At 48.5% G+C, this 18,906-nt stretch overlaps 1 long non-coding RNA gene across 1 annotated transcript in view; it reads left to right on the forward strand.

The window, feature by feature from the left end:
• The window catches only part of LOC138443321 (uncharacterized), a 36,833-nt gene extending 28,481 nt beyond the window's left edge, over positions 1-8,352 (forward strand). Inside the window, exons 2-3 of the long non-coding RNA XR_011258068.1 lie at positions 7,761-7,891; positions 8,267-8,352. This is a non-coding gene — a long non-coding RNA (uncharacterized lncRNA). The remainder of the gene's footprint in view (positions 1-7,760; positions 7,892-8,266) is intronic.
• Positions 8,353-18,906: the final 10,554 nt, after the last annotated feature.

Genomic DNA, 18,906 nt, shown 5'->3' on the forward strand with positions numbered 1-18,906 from the left:
CAACCTGTTTCAGTGTTTGTAAAGTCACAGTAGCTATGAACAATTCCAGGTGGTGAGAAACCGCTTGCGGAGGGGAAACAGAAAAGACCAATGGAAAGACACATAATAGGCGTGTTTATGTGTGTTGGGGATAGATGGAGGGGTTTGTCCAGACAAGACAGAAGACAAGAGGGAGAGAATTAGAAGGGAAGGAAAGTGGACCAACTTAATGAGATTGGAGGAGTTCCTGACGTATGCCTTAGACCTCAGTTAATCCTGTTACTCTTAAGGGTCTCCCTCACTTTACCATTTAATTTAATTTAACTTAATTTAATTCAACAAGCCTGTATTGAACACAGAAGTGCTCCACAAGATGTGGGCAATCCTGAGTGATCAGGAAGAGCTGTCCTCACTTCTTTCTCAAGTGACTCAAAAGAGTTTAGCCCCTGAATTCTGTGACGTGCTTACGGTTTTGGGGAAGATGTCTTCCTACTTCATACATTAAAAAAAATTTTTTTTTTAATTGAGTAAAACACATACAACATAAAATTTACTCCTTTAACCATTTTTGAGTGTAGAGTCAGTGATTTTAAGCACATTCACATTGTGTACAACCATTATAACTTCAGAACGTTACTCATCTTCCCAGAGTGAACTTCAGTAACTATTAAATACTAACTCCCCATTCCCCCTTCTTCCCCGCCCCTGGTGACCGCCATTCTACTTTATGTCTCCATGACTGACTGTTCTAGGTACATCATATAAGTGGAATCATACAATGTTTGTGTGTGTGTGTGTGTGTATGACTGCCTTACAGTCACAATGTCTCCAAGGGGCATTTATGTTATAATTTTTGCCAGAGTTTCCTCCCTTTTTGAGGCTGAATAATAGTCCACTGTATGGATGCACCCCATCTTGTTTATCCACTCATCCCTTGAGGGACATCCGGGTTGCTTCCACCGTTTGGCTGTAGTGAGCAGTGTGCCTGAGGCCCTGCATCCAGTTCTTTCAGATATTAATATAACCAGAAGTGAAATCGCTGCATTGTGTGGTAGTCCTGTTTTCAAATTTTTGAGAAACCATCATACTGTTTCTAAGAATACCTCATGGTTTTTTTTGTGTGTGTGAGGAAATGCCACCCCTACTTAAGCCAAACACAGAGTCCCCCAATGAATGAGAATTGAATTCCTGAGGTGGAACTTTATCACCAGGTGGGAAGGAAGGCTTGTTTTTCCAAATTCACCTCTTGCTTCTCTCCCTGGTAACCCCTACCCTGGACTTGCCTAGCACCCACATATTTAAGCCAAATTTCAACTCCACCAAGGCTGGAATGGAGAAGAACCCTGACTTTCTCAGTGGATTGAAAGGGGTAGGGGCCCGGTTAGTGAGTTGGAGGGTGATGCCCGCTGTCCATGTGAAGCCTAATCCTCTTGATCCTGGGGCATTTGGGGTCCAGGCTGAGGTCTCATCAGAAACAGAAGGAGAGTCGAGCCTCAGTGTTGAAGGGAAGACTCACAGGACCATCCTCTTCCCTCACAGAGCTTGCACTGCCGCTGAGGACAGCTCCCCTTGGAGCAAAAAAAGCAAGCAAGAGAGCCCAGTCCCACCGATACTCCACGTGTCGTGCAGGGGGCAGCCTGACACGGAGGAAAGGCAGCTTTGGGATTGGAGAAGCCTGAGTTTGAATCCTTCTTCTGGCACTTACCGGTCATATAACCTCAGATGTGTTCCTCAGCTTTAGTGAGACTCATTTCAGGGTTGCCAAGGCCAGCAACGAGCACACTGCCGTCTTCAGTCCCTTCACTGTAGGAAAGATGGCGTGGCATGGCGCGTGTCGAGTGCCAAGCACAGCACCCAGAGCGTAAGGGTTCCCCGGGCATCCCCTACCTGCCTTCCGCACCGATCTTTTCTCAGTTACTGACTTTGACCATGTTCCTCCTGAGTTTTCATCTCTCTAATCTCCCAGGGCCAGCTTTCTGGAACTGTTCTCCCCAAGAAGGGCTCCATCTTTGATTGTTTCCATTCTTGGTCCAACTGGTCTTCTCCAGATGAGCTCAGACACATACCTCTCAGGCCCCCAATTCAATACATACGGGGAGGGAATGGGAGGGGCACCACCCTGTACTGGAGCTAATGCCAAAACGGGGCAAGTGCTCATCACTATCTCATCTGATGACCGGCTCTGAATGAGGGGAAGTTGCCCAGTCCCGACCTTGTCTGGCTTTTGTTAAATTGTGTTACAGCCTTAACGTTACTTAACTGTAGAGGACTTTGGGATATGTGTGTGTGTGTGTGTATGTGAGTCTGTGGGTTAATAGCAATTTGTGATAGATGCCTTTGGCGCCCACATACTCAATAACACCCACACCACAAAAAAAAAAAGAAGGGGGAGAGGAGTTGTTTTTATGGGAGATAACATAACTGCTTGCAATTTGGCTATTCATTGTATCTTTGGCATTTTATGTACTGCATTAGCGGAGGCAATTTCATGCATATGGATATAATGCATTAAGTGGAGGCATTTAAATATAGTGAAACTAATTTTATGATGATTAGTTGAAGGAAAACATTGCATTCGTATCATCTATATAGAAGCCAATTTGCATGAAAATGCCCAAAGTTGCTATGCCAACATTTTCTGTGCTGCTGGTCGGGGTCGTCTCCGAGTCAAGACTTTGTATTAAAAATCGGTCTCCAGTGCCCATGTCTTTTAATTCATTGCAAGCTGTAGGCCATTTGCTCACAAAGCGCTCGCAGTAAAACAAATGAATAGCTAAAATACTCATTTGCATGATTCCCATTTGAAAACGATTCCCCTGAAATTAAAAAAGCGTGTTACTCGGTTGTGAAGATGGATGGGCCAGTGAGGCGGGCAATTAATATTTTCGGCGTTCTCTTTAAAGCCCTCCCAAGACTAGGAACAGCACATGCCAGACAAATTGGGCCCCACAACAGTTTCAGGGCCTCGGCAGCAGCAGCTTGCTTCCACTGTCTCCCCTTTATTGTCTCACTTACATTATGCAGTAATTAAAACTATTTACCATTCCTACTTATCCGCCATCTGCTACCGCGGGAGGTTCCTCTTCTTTAGAAAGCTTCTTAAAGAGCAGCAAGAAGAAGGCGAAGGTTTGGCCCTGACTGCAGGAAGGGGCTTTGAGGGTTTGTCCACTCCTCCTGGCCGTGTCCACCTGTCCATCTGTGAAAGGAATGAAGGGATGACGGGAGAGGTAGTATAGTGATGCTGAGTTTCTGAGCGAGTTGGTCTGGGTGGTGGAAGTACTAGAGCACAGCTTTCTTCCTCTTTTGGGGGGAGTCCTGGCTTAGATCTGGGGCAATTCATATGTTTGGGGGGGCCTAAGCCTGGAACTTTTCACCAATAATGACTGCAAAGATCTGGGGGGGTTGGTTTTTTTAAATTTTTTGGCCAAGCTGTATGGCATGTGGGACCTTAGTTCCCCAGCCAGGGATCACATCTGTGGCCCCTGCTTTGGAAGCACAGAGTCCTAATCACTGGACCACCAGCAAAGTCCTAAGGTCTGGGGTTTTTGGCCACTTGATTGGGGTCTGGGGCAAAGCCACTAACCATAGTTGTTCAAGTTGTTTATTGCACAAGTGTGCCCAGACCATGAGGCTGTAAAGGCTGACATCCCTCCTGTGGTCCCTGTGCCAATCTGGGGACCTATGGAGCCATATATATGCCAAGGGGGTGCCTTCTTCAAATTTACACAAAGACACTATGATCTCACTGCGCTTCATCTGAGAGAAGCCATGTCTTAAACATTTCTTTTCAATTTAAATTTCTTTATTTTGGCTGTGTAGCATGTGGGATCTTAGTTCCCTGACCAGGGATTGAACCCGTGGCCCCGGAATTGGAAGGGTAGAGCCTTAACCACTGCGCCACCAGGGAAGTCCCAAGAGAAGCCATTTTGAAAGCAACCTAGTTGCTGCCTCTTTTCTGCGGTGCCTCGCAGACTGGTTCAAGCACGGGATCTGCTTAGCACTTGTTTGCAGAGGCTGAGCTAGGGTGTCCAAAGAGCAGCCTACTCTTTGAGCATTTCCGTTTCCTCCAGGGCCCACCCCCAACAGAGCAGCACAGACAGGGGAACCAAACTGGGCAGGAAACGGGAACCGACTCACTCAGCAGGATGAAGTGGGCCCTGGAGTCTGCACACTCTCAACCAGTGGCTGCTCCGGGAGGACAGGGTCTGCGTGGAGAACACCTTCCGCTGCTCTCCGGAGCCCGCCTGGTGCTGGGCATGTAGCAGGTTTTCCGAAGTACTTGTTGAGTTAAGCCGACAGTGAGGCTATCTGTCTTGACGTCACCGCCCAATCATGATGCCTGCTCTGAAGCTTCATCCCACAGGCCCTCTCAGCTCACATCTCGCCTTCTTAATGGTCTTTTCCTGGAACGTAACCAAAGGGTTTGGATTAGCCCAGAACCCCGCCCCTTGGCTGTGACTTCTCTGGCTTCATTACTCGCTGGAGGCCGTGGGGCCACGCACACAGCACATGCGTCTGCCCTAGGCCTGGAAGCCCCGCCCATCTTTTCTGGTCATGTAACTTCACCACTGCTGCTCTGGCCCTCTGGGACCTGGGGGCTTGCCTGCCCAGGTCCACAGAGATAGCGGTCTTGGCCTTCACCAGCTTACGTATTCATAGGTTGGCACTTGGTGTGACTATCACATCCTCCCTCTCCAGGTGATCCTGGAAGCTCTTAGAATTGGGCAGATCAGAGAGCATTCCCGGCCACTTGTAAGTGGGGGCTTCCCTGGTGGCTCAGATGGTAAAGAATCTGCCTGCAACATGGGAGACTTGGATTCAATCTCTGGGTTGGGAAGACCCCCTGAAGAAGGCATTGGCAACCCACTCCAGTATTCTTGCCTGGAGAATTCCATGGAGAGAGGAGCCTGGCAGGCTACAGTCCATAGAGTCGCGTAGAATCAGATATGACTGAGCGACTAACACATTCACTTTTTTCACTTCGTTAATGTTTTACTGACAATGTTGGTTTGGGTTCTACCAGGGAAGGTAAGTTTCAAACCAGAGCTTTGTCCAGTCAATATGTGGACTGTCTCTGAAGGCAGTGAATTCCCCATGTCATTGTCACTAAAGATACGATGGCATCTGGGAGTCACATGACAGAGTCTCCACCCCCAACACAAAGGCCCCTGCCAGGCACTAGGAGCTCCCCTGCTGTCTAGACTAACCAGAAACTCATGCTCACTAACGGGACAGAGAAAGAAACTTGGTGGATGATGTGGTCCATAGAGTTAAAGTAAATAAATACCTATGTGGGGAAAAGGCCAGACTTAACCTAGAGGATGATTCTCTCTAAGCCTTGGCCACAGTCAGAAGGGGAACCAGGGGTGCCTTTCAAATGCTGTCATATCAGCAGCTGTTTATACCACAGATAGAAAGCATGTTTCCTGCCCAAGCCTCAGCCACCCATGGACCAGCCAGGGAGCCCGAGGCAGTCAGTGTGCAAGAATGGCCACTGACCTTGGAGTCGGCAGCCCTGGGTTGGGCTCTCTTCTCGGCCATCAGTTGTCTTACCTGAGAGTGGTCATCCCAACTCTCTGCCAGTCTTGGTTTTCTCCTCCATTAAATAAGGCTTCACAGCCTGTCTTTTGACAGGTTGTCTTGAGTCCATCAGTTAATTGTATTTTAGCACCTAGTCTGTATCCTCAGAGCAGGTGTGTGCTCCCCCTGGAGCAGGTGGAAGCATCTTTGTACACAGGAGAAGCTCTGTAGACATAAGTATGTGAGATGTCAGTTGCCCTTAGCTTGCATCTGAGCATCGCCCAGCTCTGCAATTCAGAGCCGGGCACTTGAAAGACAGAGGAAGGACAATACAGTTGTAGCCTCACATTGCTAAGGGCCTGCTCTGTTCCCAGCCCGGTGCTATGCCCTTCACATGAGTGACCTTCTTCCAATTCATACGTCTTTATTCTAATGGCAAAATTGAAACTCAGAGGTTTTGCGTTGAGTCCCAGAGTCCAGTGCTCTTCCTTACTTGCTGTGTGACTTTGGGCAGGTTACTTGCCCTCTCTGAGCCTCCATCGCCCCATTTCTAGCCCACAACTGCTGCAATTCCCCATCCCGCACAGCCTTGCAAATCCCCCACTGGCTGCTACACTGCATCTCCTGGGAAATCATTATTGTTACTGTGGGCTTTGCTGTTAAGATGTGAGTTAGAAAGAAACATTCCTAGTTGCTGAAGTAGACATCAATAAAAGTAAACCGGGAAACAGGAATCAGGAAAAAAGACGGGGTTGGGGGGACGGGCAGAAAATGCAAAATCAATCTCAGGGAGACCTTCACCTGCTTTGAATTTGAAGGGTATGGCCAGAGAGGAAGAAGGAGGAAAAACCAGCTACCCACTTAGTAATCACCACTAAAGATCAACACTGGTCCAAAATAGAATCCCACGTAGGAAACGATCTTGCTTCACAGCCCCAGAAAAAAATTTTTTTAACATAGAGAAGCCATTTAAAGCAGAAAAAATATTTGTATGTAAAAGGAAATATTTTAGGTAGGAGTTGAATACCAAATGATTTTGGGTCTCTGGGGGGAGTAATGAGGCATAGCAAATACACAATTCTATATGCATGTAATATTATCATCGCATGCCTCGGAAAGCTTTTAAATCACAGAAATGCAGTTAGGGACCATTGTACAAAATAAACATCCCACTTGGTGTGTTGCCTGCCCTAAGTTCCTTGATCTAGAGCGGCACTGCCAGATTTTTACAGCTCCATAAATTAACGTGGTGCTGATTTGATTGAGCTAAATTAATAAGACTTGTGCTTTGTTGCAAAATAACTATTACAGTATGTTGTGGGGACGCGCTGCCGATAAGGAAATTGCTGCCTTTAACAATCCCACTGAAGTTTCATGGAGGATTTCAAAACCGATTTTAATTAAAACAAAAGCCGATGTGTGGCAATAATGTGGGTGTTAAGGAGAGAAAATGCAAAATGTCTTTTTAAATCCATTTTAATATGTCTTAAGGACTGGATGATCGATGTGGTAAGAGCTGGCGGCTGACACCACGCTGGTACCCAGCCTGTGCTGCCTGCTTCAGCGAGAGTGGCACCTCGGGCCCACCCTCGGGCTGGGTGCTGGTTCTGCACTTCCGGCTCAGGCCTCAGCTCCTGAACTGGGGCTCCCGTGGGGAGGACTTCCTTTGCAGGTGCTTTCTTAGACCTTGGTAGAGTCCTGTTCTCCTGGCCACTCCAGAGTGGAGCTGAGAGCTGCCGGGTCATAGCCCCCAGGCCTGGCTCTGGCCCTGAAGACCAGGTTGCCTCCTGCTCCCCAGTCTCCACTCCTGTAACCAGCTGCCTGGGTGCTACTGAGTGCAGGAGGTGCTGAGGAGTGGGGCTTTGAAATAAGAAACAGCTGGAGTGTGGTAGCATGAGGTCGGGCAAGTGCGTGCAATTACTGGGCCAGGGAGGTCAGGCAGGGCACCTGCAGACAGGGCAGCTGGGGCCCAGGAGGCTCAAAACTGGAGCCACTGGGGACCTTGGGGGCAGAGGAGACCCTGAATCAAGGTAGGGAGTGTGGCTGGTGTGGGGGCAAGAGTGAGAGTCGGCTAGACAAGCTCTATGTCTCAACCTCCCATTGCCTCAGTTTTGTCAGCTGTAAAATGGGGATAATGATAGAATTTACTTCACCCAGCTGCCCTGAGGGTTAAATGAGGTTGGTGCCTGGCATATAAATGCCTGAAAATGTTAGTCATTGATATAGAAAAACAACAGTAACAAAACTAGCTTCCTTTTTAGGGCTTCCCTGGTAGCCCAGCCTGTAAAGAATCTGTCTGCAGTGCAGGAGACCTGGATTTGACCCCTGGGTCAGGAAGATCCCCTGGAGAAGGAAACGGCAAACCACTCCAACTTCCCTGGTGGCTCAGATGGTAAAGAATCTCCCTGCAATTCAGGAGACCTGGGTTCACTTCCTGGGTTGGGAAGATCCCCTGGAGGAGGGCATGGCAACCAACTCCAGTATTGTTGCTTGGAGAATTCCATGAACAGGGAAGCCTGGTGGGCTACAGTTCATGGGATCGCAAGAGTCAGCAACTAAACCACCACCACCCTACCACAGCTTCCTTTTTGCTTGTCATGTTTTTAGTCAGAGATAATTAGCCCCTGAATTGGGGGTCTTGATATGTAATCTACACAATGCTAACGTACAGAAGAGGCAGCCACGTTTGGAGGCCCTGTGATGTCCTGGGTGTCTGTTCTGAGCAGTGTGTTCACGTGTGCTGTCTCATCGTTCTTCTCAACTGCAGGGAGGCTTGGAGGTGAAGAGATATGCAGCAGTGTCACACGGTGTCATAAGTGGTGGAACTAGATGACCCCAAAGCCCTACTCTGATTGCTAGGTCAGTGGCCTTCAACCTTCTTTGAAAAAAATGAGCCAGTATATATACACACACTAACTAAAGCAGAAGTTTCACAGAATAATACTCTTAATTCAGAGGATGCACGTAATGTTTTTATTCTATTTCCTTTGTAAAAGAAATTGTTCATGACACTAAATTCTTGGCAGCCCACACTTACAACTCAACCTGCAGTGCGGAAAATGCTGCACACACCTATTACCATGGGGGAGATTTTCTATGTGTTGTCTCATTCAACCATCCCACCCACCCCGGGAGTGAATGGTGGTGTGCCCATTTTACAGATGAGGACCTGAGGCTGAGGAAGGAGGGGTGATTTGGTCCCAGCCCTGTGATTGCTCAGTGTGTTGGCTGTCCCCGAAGCACATGTCCACAGGGGAAGAGCCATGTCTCCTGGTTCCCTCCCAGAGTCCACCCGGCACCTGACGCCGAGGAGCCCCCAGTGACCGTTCATTGCATAAATGGATGGGTGGTGGGGCCAGGGCACCATTTCTGTTACTTGCCCTCCACAGGCCCTCAGGCCCCATTCCAGAGTTTTCTCCAGCTTCCCTTGGGGGCTCAGCCTCCCTCCTTGAGGAGGGGCTTCCTGTGTCTCCCCAGAAGCAGAACTGGCTTGACCTCAGAGGCCTCTCCAGGTCAGAGGTTGCAGCTGAGAGAACTGGAGACACTTTGAGGGGGAGAGGAAAGCTGGGCCCTCTCAGGGGGCTGATACAGCCCACCACCTGGGGCCCATGAGGAGTGGTGGGAGCTTCCCTAGTGAGGGAGCAAGGTGTGACCCTTCAGAGGAGGCAGACAGGGGAGTTCATGGAAGAGCAGAGAACTCAGTTGTCTGCAGGAGGCTGAGGGGAGGAGGGGTCAGGTCCACATCGTTATAGGATGGAGGCTGAAGAGGCCTCATCCGCTTCTGAGGGGGCAGTTCCAAGGCAGGAGCAGCAGCCTCCACTGGATGTTTGCCCTTAAACACCTAGGGAACTTGGTCTGCCCATTGACTCCACTGGCCAGGATTGAGACTGAGCTATGGAATTGTAAAGATGAGACATTGTCTGGGTCTGGTGGAGGGCCGGGGAGAGGGTGGAGTGGGGGGTGGGCGGCAGAAGTGTGTCCCAAGTGCTGGGAGTCAGCTACAGGCGGGGGGCGGGTACAATCAGAGCCGTGTCTCACAGCCCCTGGGAAGAAGATGGTGAGAAGCATGAACAGAGTGGACAAGGCCTCCTAAGGGGCTATCCAGGCCTCCAGGCCCAGGGCTCCCTCCCCACAGGGGAATTTCCACCTCCCTTTGCCAGGGGACACTGGTCCCTTGGCTGTTTCTTCCTTGGGTTTTATCCTGAAGAGGCTGTTCTGTTCTGTTGCAGATTCCCTTGGCCTCAGCACCAAAGCAGAGGAGACCCAGAAGGATAAGCCAGAACGTTGGAGAGCTGGGTCCCCACCCCAACAACAGGGTAAGAGCACCCCATCTGTGCCCTCACCACACATGGCTGCCTCACGCTGAGGTCTCAAACATACTTATGCGGCATGCTCAGTCGCTCAGCCGTGTCTGACTCTGTGACCCCATGGACTGTAGCCCACCAGGCTCCTCTGTCCAGGGGATTCTCCAGGCAAGAATACTGGAGTGGGTCACCATTTCCTTCTCCAGGGGATCTTCCTGACCCAGGGATCGAACCTGAGTCTCCCGCATTGGCAGGCGGATTCTTAACCACTGAGCCACCTGAAACAAACCTATACCAGTGGACTTTGGGGTCCAGGGTTGTTTCCTCTCATTCACCTCATAGCAGAATGATGACTCTCACCATTGTGAAGTCAGAATACCTGAATCTAAATCCCACCTCAGCTCTTTCCTGGTTGGGCAACGTTGGGCAAGTGATTTCAGCCTCTGAACCTTAGTTTACCCACCTTGGGATAATAGTCCTTACCCTACAGGGCTGTTCTGAGGATTAAATGACCCCATGCAGATGAAGCAATGGCACTTACCAAGCACTGACAAGAGGTAGAATTCTCACTTTTATTTTCTTCATCCCTCATATGTGCAGTGACGAGGGTCTCAGTAAGATTCATGCTGGGGCCTGGAGTCAGGGCTGAGATAAAGTCCTACATAAGGCAAGCACCTGCCTTCAAGCAGCTGAGTGCCAGGGAACCAGAGAGATGGTGAAAAGCTGAAGAAGCCCTGCTCTGGGATACTGCTCACACGGCTACAGAGTGTGGCTGGGTTTCCTCATGGGCGGGGTGACTTACATGGATGGCTGTGGTTTGGGGACTTGGGAGGTGGCAGCTCCCGCCTCCCCCTGCTGCCTGTTGAACAGCACTTGCTTTCTTTCATCTAAAATATGTCATTTATTTATTTGGCTCACTGGGTCTTAGTTTCGGCGCGGGGGGTTTTAGGTGCAGCATTGTGGGAAATCTTCTGGTTGTGCCCTGTGAACTCTTAGCTGTGGCATGTGGAATCTAGTTCCCTAACCAGGGGTTGAACGTGGCACCTTCCACTGGGAGTGCGGAGTCTTAGCCACTGGATCACCAGGGAAGCTCCCAGCTCTTGTTTTCTGCTTTCTGCTGTGCTCTAGAACCCTAGAGACTCACACCCAGGTCTTCAGATTCAGTGCTTCCCCTAAGAAGCCAGGAAACCAAGCTCCCCAGTCTCCTTCTTGCTGCTGGCACCCATTTGCCAGCCCAGACAGCGCAACAGAAGGAACCCCATGCCTATCAAGCCGGTGCTCTTCTCCTGTAGCAGAGACTGAGGACTGGTCGGGAAATTAGCTCTGCAGGGACGCCATCAGACCCCACTGGGACCCAGTCCCCCAACTCCCAGACTGGGGCCCCCTCTGCCAGATCACAGCAGCCCCTGTGCCCCTCTGCCTGCTGCACTGGGAGGGTTTGAAGGCAGAGGAGCAGGCACCTTCCTGACCAGGCACACGCACTCTCCCCAGGAGCTCGAAGGCCCGACACTAACGGGATTTTACTATTTTATTATCTACCTCATTTTTCCTTATCCCACATTCCCATTTGGACCCCATTTATCAATCCTCCCATTTCCTGCACTTTAAACAATTAATTTATTATTGCTGTTAACTTTTTGAGTTGGAGCCACTCTTTCAGTTGCTCCTAGTGAATAACTCACTTTTAGATTTTTGGCATTTTATAACTGAGGTTCTAATATATTTTTTTAATCCAGTTGATTTATTATGCATAAACTCAGGATTTTCAGATCCTGAAGTTCTCTTATTTTTTGTTTTTAAGAATTTTTGTCATCTTATTCTCAACTTTGACCTTTTATGGTTCTCTTATCCTTCCTTTATTATGTGACCCTATTCTTCACTTTCCTTCCTCTTACTCTCTTTTTGTAATCCTCTTTGCCTGAGGATAGGTGTTTACACCAGGAACCGAGACGAATAGACAATGAGTTCGAAGGGTCCAACCCACACTTAGAGATGGCTGGATGCCTTGCACCAGCACCCCCAACCCCCACCCCGCCACTGTCTTTGTGGTTGTCCCTCTGGCATGGACACTTCAGATCCTTTATCCAGGGAGTCTCACAATCAACTCTCCCAGGCCACAGTTCTCAATGCGGTGACAGGGCTGGTTCATTGGAATCAAGTCGCTATTCATGTCCGCTGAGCCTTAAGAAGAGCTGTGCCTCTTAAACCTACAGTTTTCAATAATGTCGAGTCCCGGATCACATGCCAGTGTGATGCTTGTTGATGGTACCCCCTGGTATCAGTCAGGCTTTTACTTCTTTCTCCCTTCTTGACCCCAGTCCAACCTGTCACTGTATTTCACCTTGACCACCAAAACAGCCTCCAGACCTCTCCATCCAAAGCCATTCTGTCTCTAACCCTTCTTCAAAGAGTTACTGTTGTTGTTTAGTCACCAAGTCATGCCTGACTCTTTGTGACCCCATAGACTGCAGCACGCCAGTCTTCCCTGTCCTTCCCTGTCCTCACCGGAGTTTGCTTAGACTCATGTTCATTGAACTGGTGATGCCATCCAACCATTTCATCCTCTCTCGCCCCCTTCTCCTCCCACCCTCAATCTTTCCCAGCATCGGGGGCTTTTCTCAATGAGCTGGCTGTTTGTATCAGGTGGCCAAAGTATTAAAGCTTTAACTTCAGCATCAGCCCTTCCAATGAATATTCAGGGTCGATCTCATTTATGATTCACTGGTTTGGTCTCTTTGCTGTCCAAGGGACTCTCAAGAGTCTTTTTTAGCACCGCAACTCAAAAGTGTTAATTCTTCAGCGCTCAGCCTTCTTTATGGTCCAACTCTCACATCTGTACGTGACTACTGGAAAAATCATAGCTTCGACTATATGGACCTTTGTCAGCAAAGAATAGCCACAGCCATCTTTCCTGGAGTGACATGTGATTGTGTCATCATCCTGCTTAACAGCTTCCAAAGACCTTGGGAGGTTTGGATGATCAAGACCATCCTACCTGGAGAACACAGACCAATTACTCAGGTGCATGGACAGGGCTCACGTTCAGCGGGTGAGGAACCCTCACCATCTTTAGGAGGATTTTTTGCACAACAGCCACCACCCCATATTCCTCACCACCCACTGGACTGAACCACTCCACTTCTTGTTTTGGTCACTTTAATTGAGAAAACAAACTAATCTAGAGTTGTGGGAAAAGCACATAGAGACTTCTATTGCCAATAATATGGCAGGCTGGGTTATTTAGATCGACTTTCGTGGTAGCAATAACTAGAAATGTTGAATAAAATGAAAAATATTTTCTTTTTTTGTTTTTATTTTTTAGTTTTTTAATTTTAAAATCTTTAATTCTTACATGTGTTCCCAAACATGAACCCCCCTCCCACCTCCCTCCCTATAACAGCTCTGTGGGTCATCCCCATGCACCAGCCCCAAGCATGCTGTATCCTGTGTCAGACATAGACTGGCGATTCAATTCTTACATGATAGTATACATGTTAGAATGCCATTCTCCCAAATCATCCCACCCTCTCCCTCTCCCTCTGAGTCCAAAAGTCCGTTATACATAGCTGTGTCTTTTTTCCCTGTCTTGCATACAGGGTCGTCATTACCATCTTTCTAAATTCCATATATATGTGTTAGTATACTGTATTGGTGTTTTTCTTTCTGGCTTACTTCATTATACTCTGTATAATCGGCTCCAGTTTCATCCATCTCATCAGAACTGATTCAAATGAATTCTTTTTAACGGCTAAGTAATACTCCATTGTGTATATGTACCACAGCTTTCTTATCCATTCGTCTGCTGATGGACATCTAGGTTGTTTCATGTCCTGGCTATTATAAACAGTGCTGCGATGAACATTGGGGTACATGTGTCTCTCAATTCTGGTTTCCTTGGTGTGTATGCCCAGCAGTGGGATTGCTGGGTCATAAGGTAGTTCTATTTGCAATTTTTTAAGGAATCTCCACACTGTTCTCCATAGTGGCTGTACTAGTTTGCATTCCCACCAACAGTGTAGGAGGGTTCCCTTTTCTCCACACCCTCTCCAGCATTTATTGCTTGCAGATTTTTGGATCGCAGCCATTCTGACTGGTGTGAAGTGGTACCTCATTGTGGTTTTGATTTGCATTTCTCTGATAATGAGTGATGTTGAGCATCTTTTCATGTGTTTGTTAGCCATCCGTTGAAAAATATTTTCTTAACAGCATTAAAGGCTGACAAGATGGTAAGAAGCTACAAGGCCCAAAACTGTGAGAGCACCGAAGCTCCTTGTGCCCTGTGGGTATTTGCCCAACAGGTAAACTTGAGTTTCAGTCTTGACATGACCGAGGATATTTGGGGAAAGAAGGTAAAGCCCAGGGCCAGCAAAGGCGGTGAATCTGATAGAATGTCCTTCCTCATAAAAGTTGGACTCCAACAGGAAACCCTCAGGGGAAGTGTGAACCAGAGGAAGACTGCCTCACCCCTTGCACACCCAGGGACAGTAAGAGAAGTTGCCTTGATTCTGGGCAGGGCAAGAGGGGAAAGAGCCATTCTTGAAAAGTAGATTTGCAGCCCAAGTTTGTGTTACCTGAATGGTCAGAATAACTATAGCCATGAACTGAATTCACTGTCTTGGATCAGTAATGCCTTTATGGTACCTGACAGAAGTAAGCACAGATCTTTTCATTCCAAACCTCATATTTTGCCAATATCCTGACTGCAAACACATGGGAGACCCTGAGCCAGAACTAACCATCTGAGTTGTTCTCAAATTCATGTCACACAGAAACTATGAGTCAATAAATGTCTGCTGTTGAGTTTGAGGATAATTTGTTACACAACAAGAGATAACTAACATATATCACTGATATGCGGGGTAGCCAAGCTGCATTTCCTCTCTGGGTCTCACCAGCATGGTGGAGAAATTGGACTAGGCTATGAATGGCAAATATATTTCATCCTGCCATAGAAATGCCAATCAGCTGGTGCAGTGTGAAGGATGCCGAGACTCGCATTTATGTCAGGGTGGCTGGGTACATTAGTTGGCTGGAGGAGAGTAGCAGCTGGTTTGCCATGTGTACTCCACCCTAGACTAAAGGGTCACTAAAACCTACAATCCTTAGCATAGAAGTGACAAAAGCAGCCAATTTCCTTCTAACACAGGTGCCTTATCTTCCCAAGTCCTGTGTCTGAAATCACTTGACTAAGAAGCATTGGCCAGGACTCTGGAAATGAACCTGAGATCAAATCTTCTCTGTCACTTAATAGTTATATGACCTTCAGTGACTTAATTCATCTCTCTAAGCCCCAGCTTCCCCACCTATAAAATGGAGATTTTATCAAGGATTGAATGAAATTCATGGCAGCTAGTCAACCTGTTCATCTGAGTCATTGGCTCACACACCATGAGCCCATCCTTGAGCTAGTGCTGTCTCCAGGGATGTAGAGGAGTAGCTCAGAGTCCCTGCCTTCCAAGAACCTGCTGTCTGCTTGAGAGAAGTCTTGGCCACGAGCTACTATGAGAGAACCTTCCAAGCCAGTACAAGCACAGTGCCTCACGGGCTGGAATGGCTGCATATGTTCTAGTAGTTCTCAAAGTGTGGTCCCCACTCTATCCGCATCACCTGGGAACTTATTAGAAATTCAGATTCTCAGACCATACTCAGACCTATGGAATCAAACACCCTAGGGGTGGGGCCCAGCGATCTGTCAGTCTGTGTTGTAACAAGCCCCCTTGGTTATTCTGATACATACTCAAGTTTGAAAACCCCTGCTCTAGGGGTTCATGAGACAGAGGGACCAGGAGAGGACTGATGGAAGACCTGGAATTTGAATCTTATTCATTCATTTATTTGTTTACTGGCTGTGCTGGGTCTTCATGGCTGCTTGCAGGCCATCTCTAGTTGTGGTGGGTGGGGCCTCCTCTCTAGCTGTGGTGGGCTGCTCATTGCCGTGGCTTCTCTAGAGCACGGGCTCTAGGCATATGGGTTTAGTTCCCCCGAGGCATGTGGGATCTTCCCGGACCAGGGATCCGACTCATGTCCCCTACATTGCAAGGTGGATTCTCAATCACTGGACCACAGGAAAGCCCAGATCTGAATTTGAATCCTTAGGAATGATTAGTATTTGAATAGAGGTGAAAGGACAAACGTGGGTTTAGGCAAGGGCAAATGGCATGACCAAAGGCAAGGAGATGGGACAACTTGGGGTGTTCTGGGCCCGGGGTAGGGGGAAGAGCTGGGCAGAACAGAGTACAGATGTTGGAAAGAGCAGGAGCTTGGGTCGGGTAGGTGGGGCCTCAAGTGCCAAGCGAGGAGCTTGGCCTTGACCGAGCAGGCCAAGGCAGTCCTTGCAGGTTTTTGAGCAGGAGAGTGACAACAGTCTATCCCCTCTTTTAGACCCACAGGCCAGGCCTCACTGGGCTCTTGACGCAGAGCAGTGCCTCCATCCATCAGCATCCTCTAAAGCCAAGGAGACCCTGCTTCCAGGAGGCAGTGAGGAGGCTGGGAGAGAGGAGGTGGCCTGTAGCAGCAGCTACGTGGCTCCCTCCTGCAGAGGGCCTCCCGAGCCCCAGCCTAACATGAGCCTTTGCAGGTACTGAATTATGAACGGAAGTTGCCCAGAAGTAATTGAGAACATTATTGCCCCCCACACATGTGTCCTCTGCAAGGCTGCAACAATAGATTTTGTTGCTTCAACTCTCCAGGGTCGATATAAATTAGAGCTCTCACATTAACAGCGGGGACAGGGAACCTGTGGAGAGGGAATCCCATCCGAAAGACCTAAAAGGGACAGACCCCTCAACTGTGTGCGTTGGTTACCCTCAACTTTCCCTTTCGCTTGATCTATTCCACCCGTCCCTATTAAATAACTAATTATTTAACATCTTTTAAAGCTTTGTTATATATTAGAACAGGCAGGACACAAATGAGTGCTTTTAATAATATAAAAGCCCATTAGCTTCATTTACTGTTAATGTTAAAATAAACATGAGGCAATTTAGATATACTATTCCAATTTCACGGAAACTTTGATGTTTTTCTTCTCTAGTCACATAATTAAGGGAAAAACTACTAATGATATTAAGTTTGTACAGTGTTAATGACAGAAACAGGCACAAGCTGAAATTGCAGCCATTAATATGAAAAAATAAAATATTTAACAGGGGAGATAGATGAGTGCAATTTTAATAAACCAAAATGAAGAAAATTAATTTTAGAAAGTTCCACAGTCTTTCACATGCTACCATTACGCAAGCCATCTAATGTATTATTTTTGTGGTCTGGATTATTTATCGATGGTCCAGAGGAATGCCCTGGTTTTTGCGTATTGTTTTGTGGATGATGAAGACTTTGCCTTTATTTGTTTAATTTTTTTTCCTTTCCCCTTTGCTTTACCACCAGTCCCCAAATGGAAAAGGCTTTATTTACAGTGTGCGTTTTGACAGACAGACCTTAGCAGCAACCCGAAGGTGGAATGCAAGGGGCCATCATGTAACCTCCTGAGAGGGTCTGTCAGTGACTGCTGACCTTCAGGGCCTGGCTGGTTCCAGAGGCTGAAGTGTTGAGATTGCCCCACAGGTGATGGTTGGTGTCCCCGGGGCTTCCTGTGCTGGGCAAGGCAGCCGCTGTTCCAACTCCAGCTTTCCTCTCTGGATCTGGATCTTGCCACTTAGAGTGTTAAACGGTGTCCTCCCCAAATTCATGTCCACCTGGGACCCAGTATGTGACCTATTCAGAAATAGGGTCTTTGTAGAAGTGTAAGACCCTACTCTTGCCTGGAAAATCCCATGGACGGAGGAGCCTGGAAGGCTGCAGTCCATGGGGTCGCTGAGGGTCGGACACGACTGAGCCACTTCACTTTCACTTTTCACTTTCATGCATTGGAGAAGGAAATGGCAACCCACTCCAGTGTTCTTGCCTGGAGAATCCCAGGGATGGGGGAGCCGTCTATGGGGTCGCACAGAGTCGGACACGACTGAAGCAACTTAGCAGCAGCAGCAGCAGAAGTGTAATTGGGCTTTCCAGGTGACTTAATGGTAAATGTCTCTTAATGATAATGTCTCTTAATGATAATGTCTCCTACCATGCAGGAGACAGGGATTTGATCCCTGGATCAGGAAGATCCCCTAGAGGAGGAAATGGCAACCCACTCTAGTATCCTTGCCTGGGAAATTGCAAGGACAGAGGAGCCTAGGGGCTAGAGTCCATGGGGTCACAAAGGGTAGGAAGACTTAGCTACTAGAATACCATCAGAAGTGTGATTAAGCTGAGGGTTGAGATGCAGGTGGGCCCTAGATCCAATGAGAGACAGAAGAGCCTCCAGAGACACACAGGAGAAGGCCAGGAGAAGACACAGCAGAGACTGGAGGCATACTGCCACCAGCCAAGAAACGACTGGCCACCAGGGCTGGAAGAGGCAAGGCAGGTTCTCCCCTAGGACCCTCAGAGGGACGAGGCCCTGCTGACACATTGATCTCAGACTGGCCTCCAGAACTGTGAGAGAGTAAGTGTCTGGTGTCTTAAGCCACTAGGTTTGAGGTTATTTCTTATAACGACTCTAGGAAATCAATACACTGCCAAAGAGCAACTCTGGAAGCCAGTACCCCGACCCATTCATGGAGGCCACAGAGGGTCCAGGGACAGGAGGGTGCTTTGGGTCAACCTCATCAGTCTCCAAACAGTGGGGCCCCACACTAGGCCCTGTGGGGGAACACAGCTAAGACAGGACTGTGGCTGCACAGATGTCGGGTCAGTTATAGGACCTGGAGGGGACATTACTTCCTCTCATGACAGGAAATCTGAGGAAGGGCAGCACCCTGGTTTTCCACGGCAGTGCTGTAGCGCTGTTGTCCAGGATGCAGGCACTCTCCATTTGTATCAGCGCTTAGGCTGTTGCCTCAGCTCCTAACCCACCTTCCGCTTTATGACAGGAGTTGGAAGGCCACCAGCCCCATTTCTGCTTTGCCAGCTGCTCCCTGCCAGTGTCGGTCAACAGGGGGCGCTAGAGGGAGCCCATGGGGCTGGTAGTACCTTTCCGAGGGCTTCCTGCTCCTGCCAGCTTCCCTCTGTCTTGATCTCTTCACCACACAGAGGCCATGCCTCGGAAGGCTGAATGAAT

This window comes from Ovis canadensis, chromosome 7, assembly GCF_042477335.2.
Source record: "Ovis canadensis isolate MfBH-ARS-UI-01 breed Bighorn chromosome 7, ARS-UI_OviCan_v2, whole genome shotgun sequence".
In the NCBI taxonomy this organism is placed as follows: Eukaryota; Metazoa; Chordata; class Mammalia; order Artiodactyla; family Bovidae; genus Ovis; species Ovis canadensis.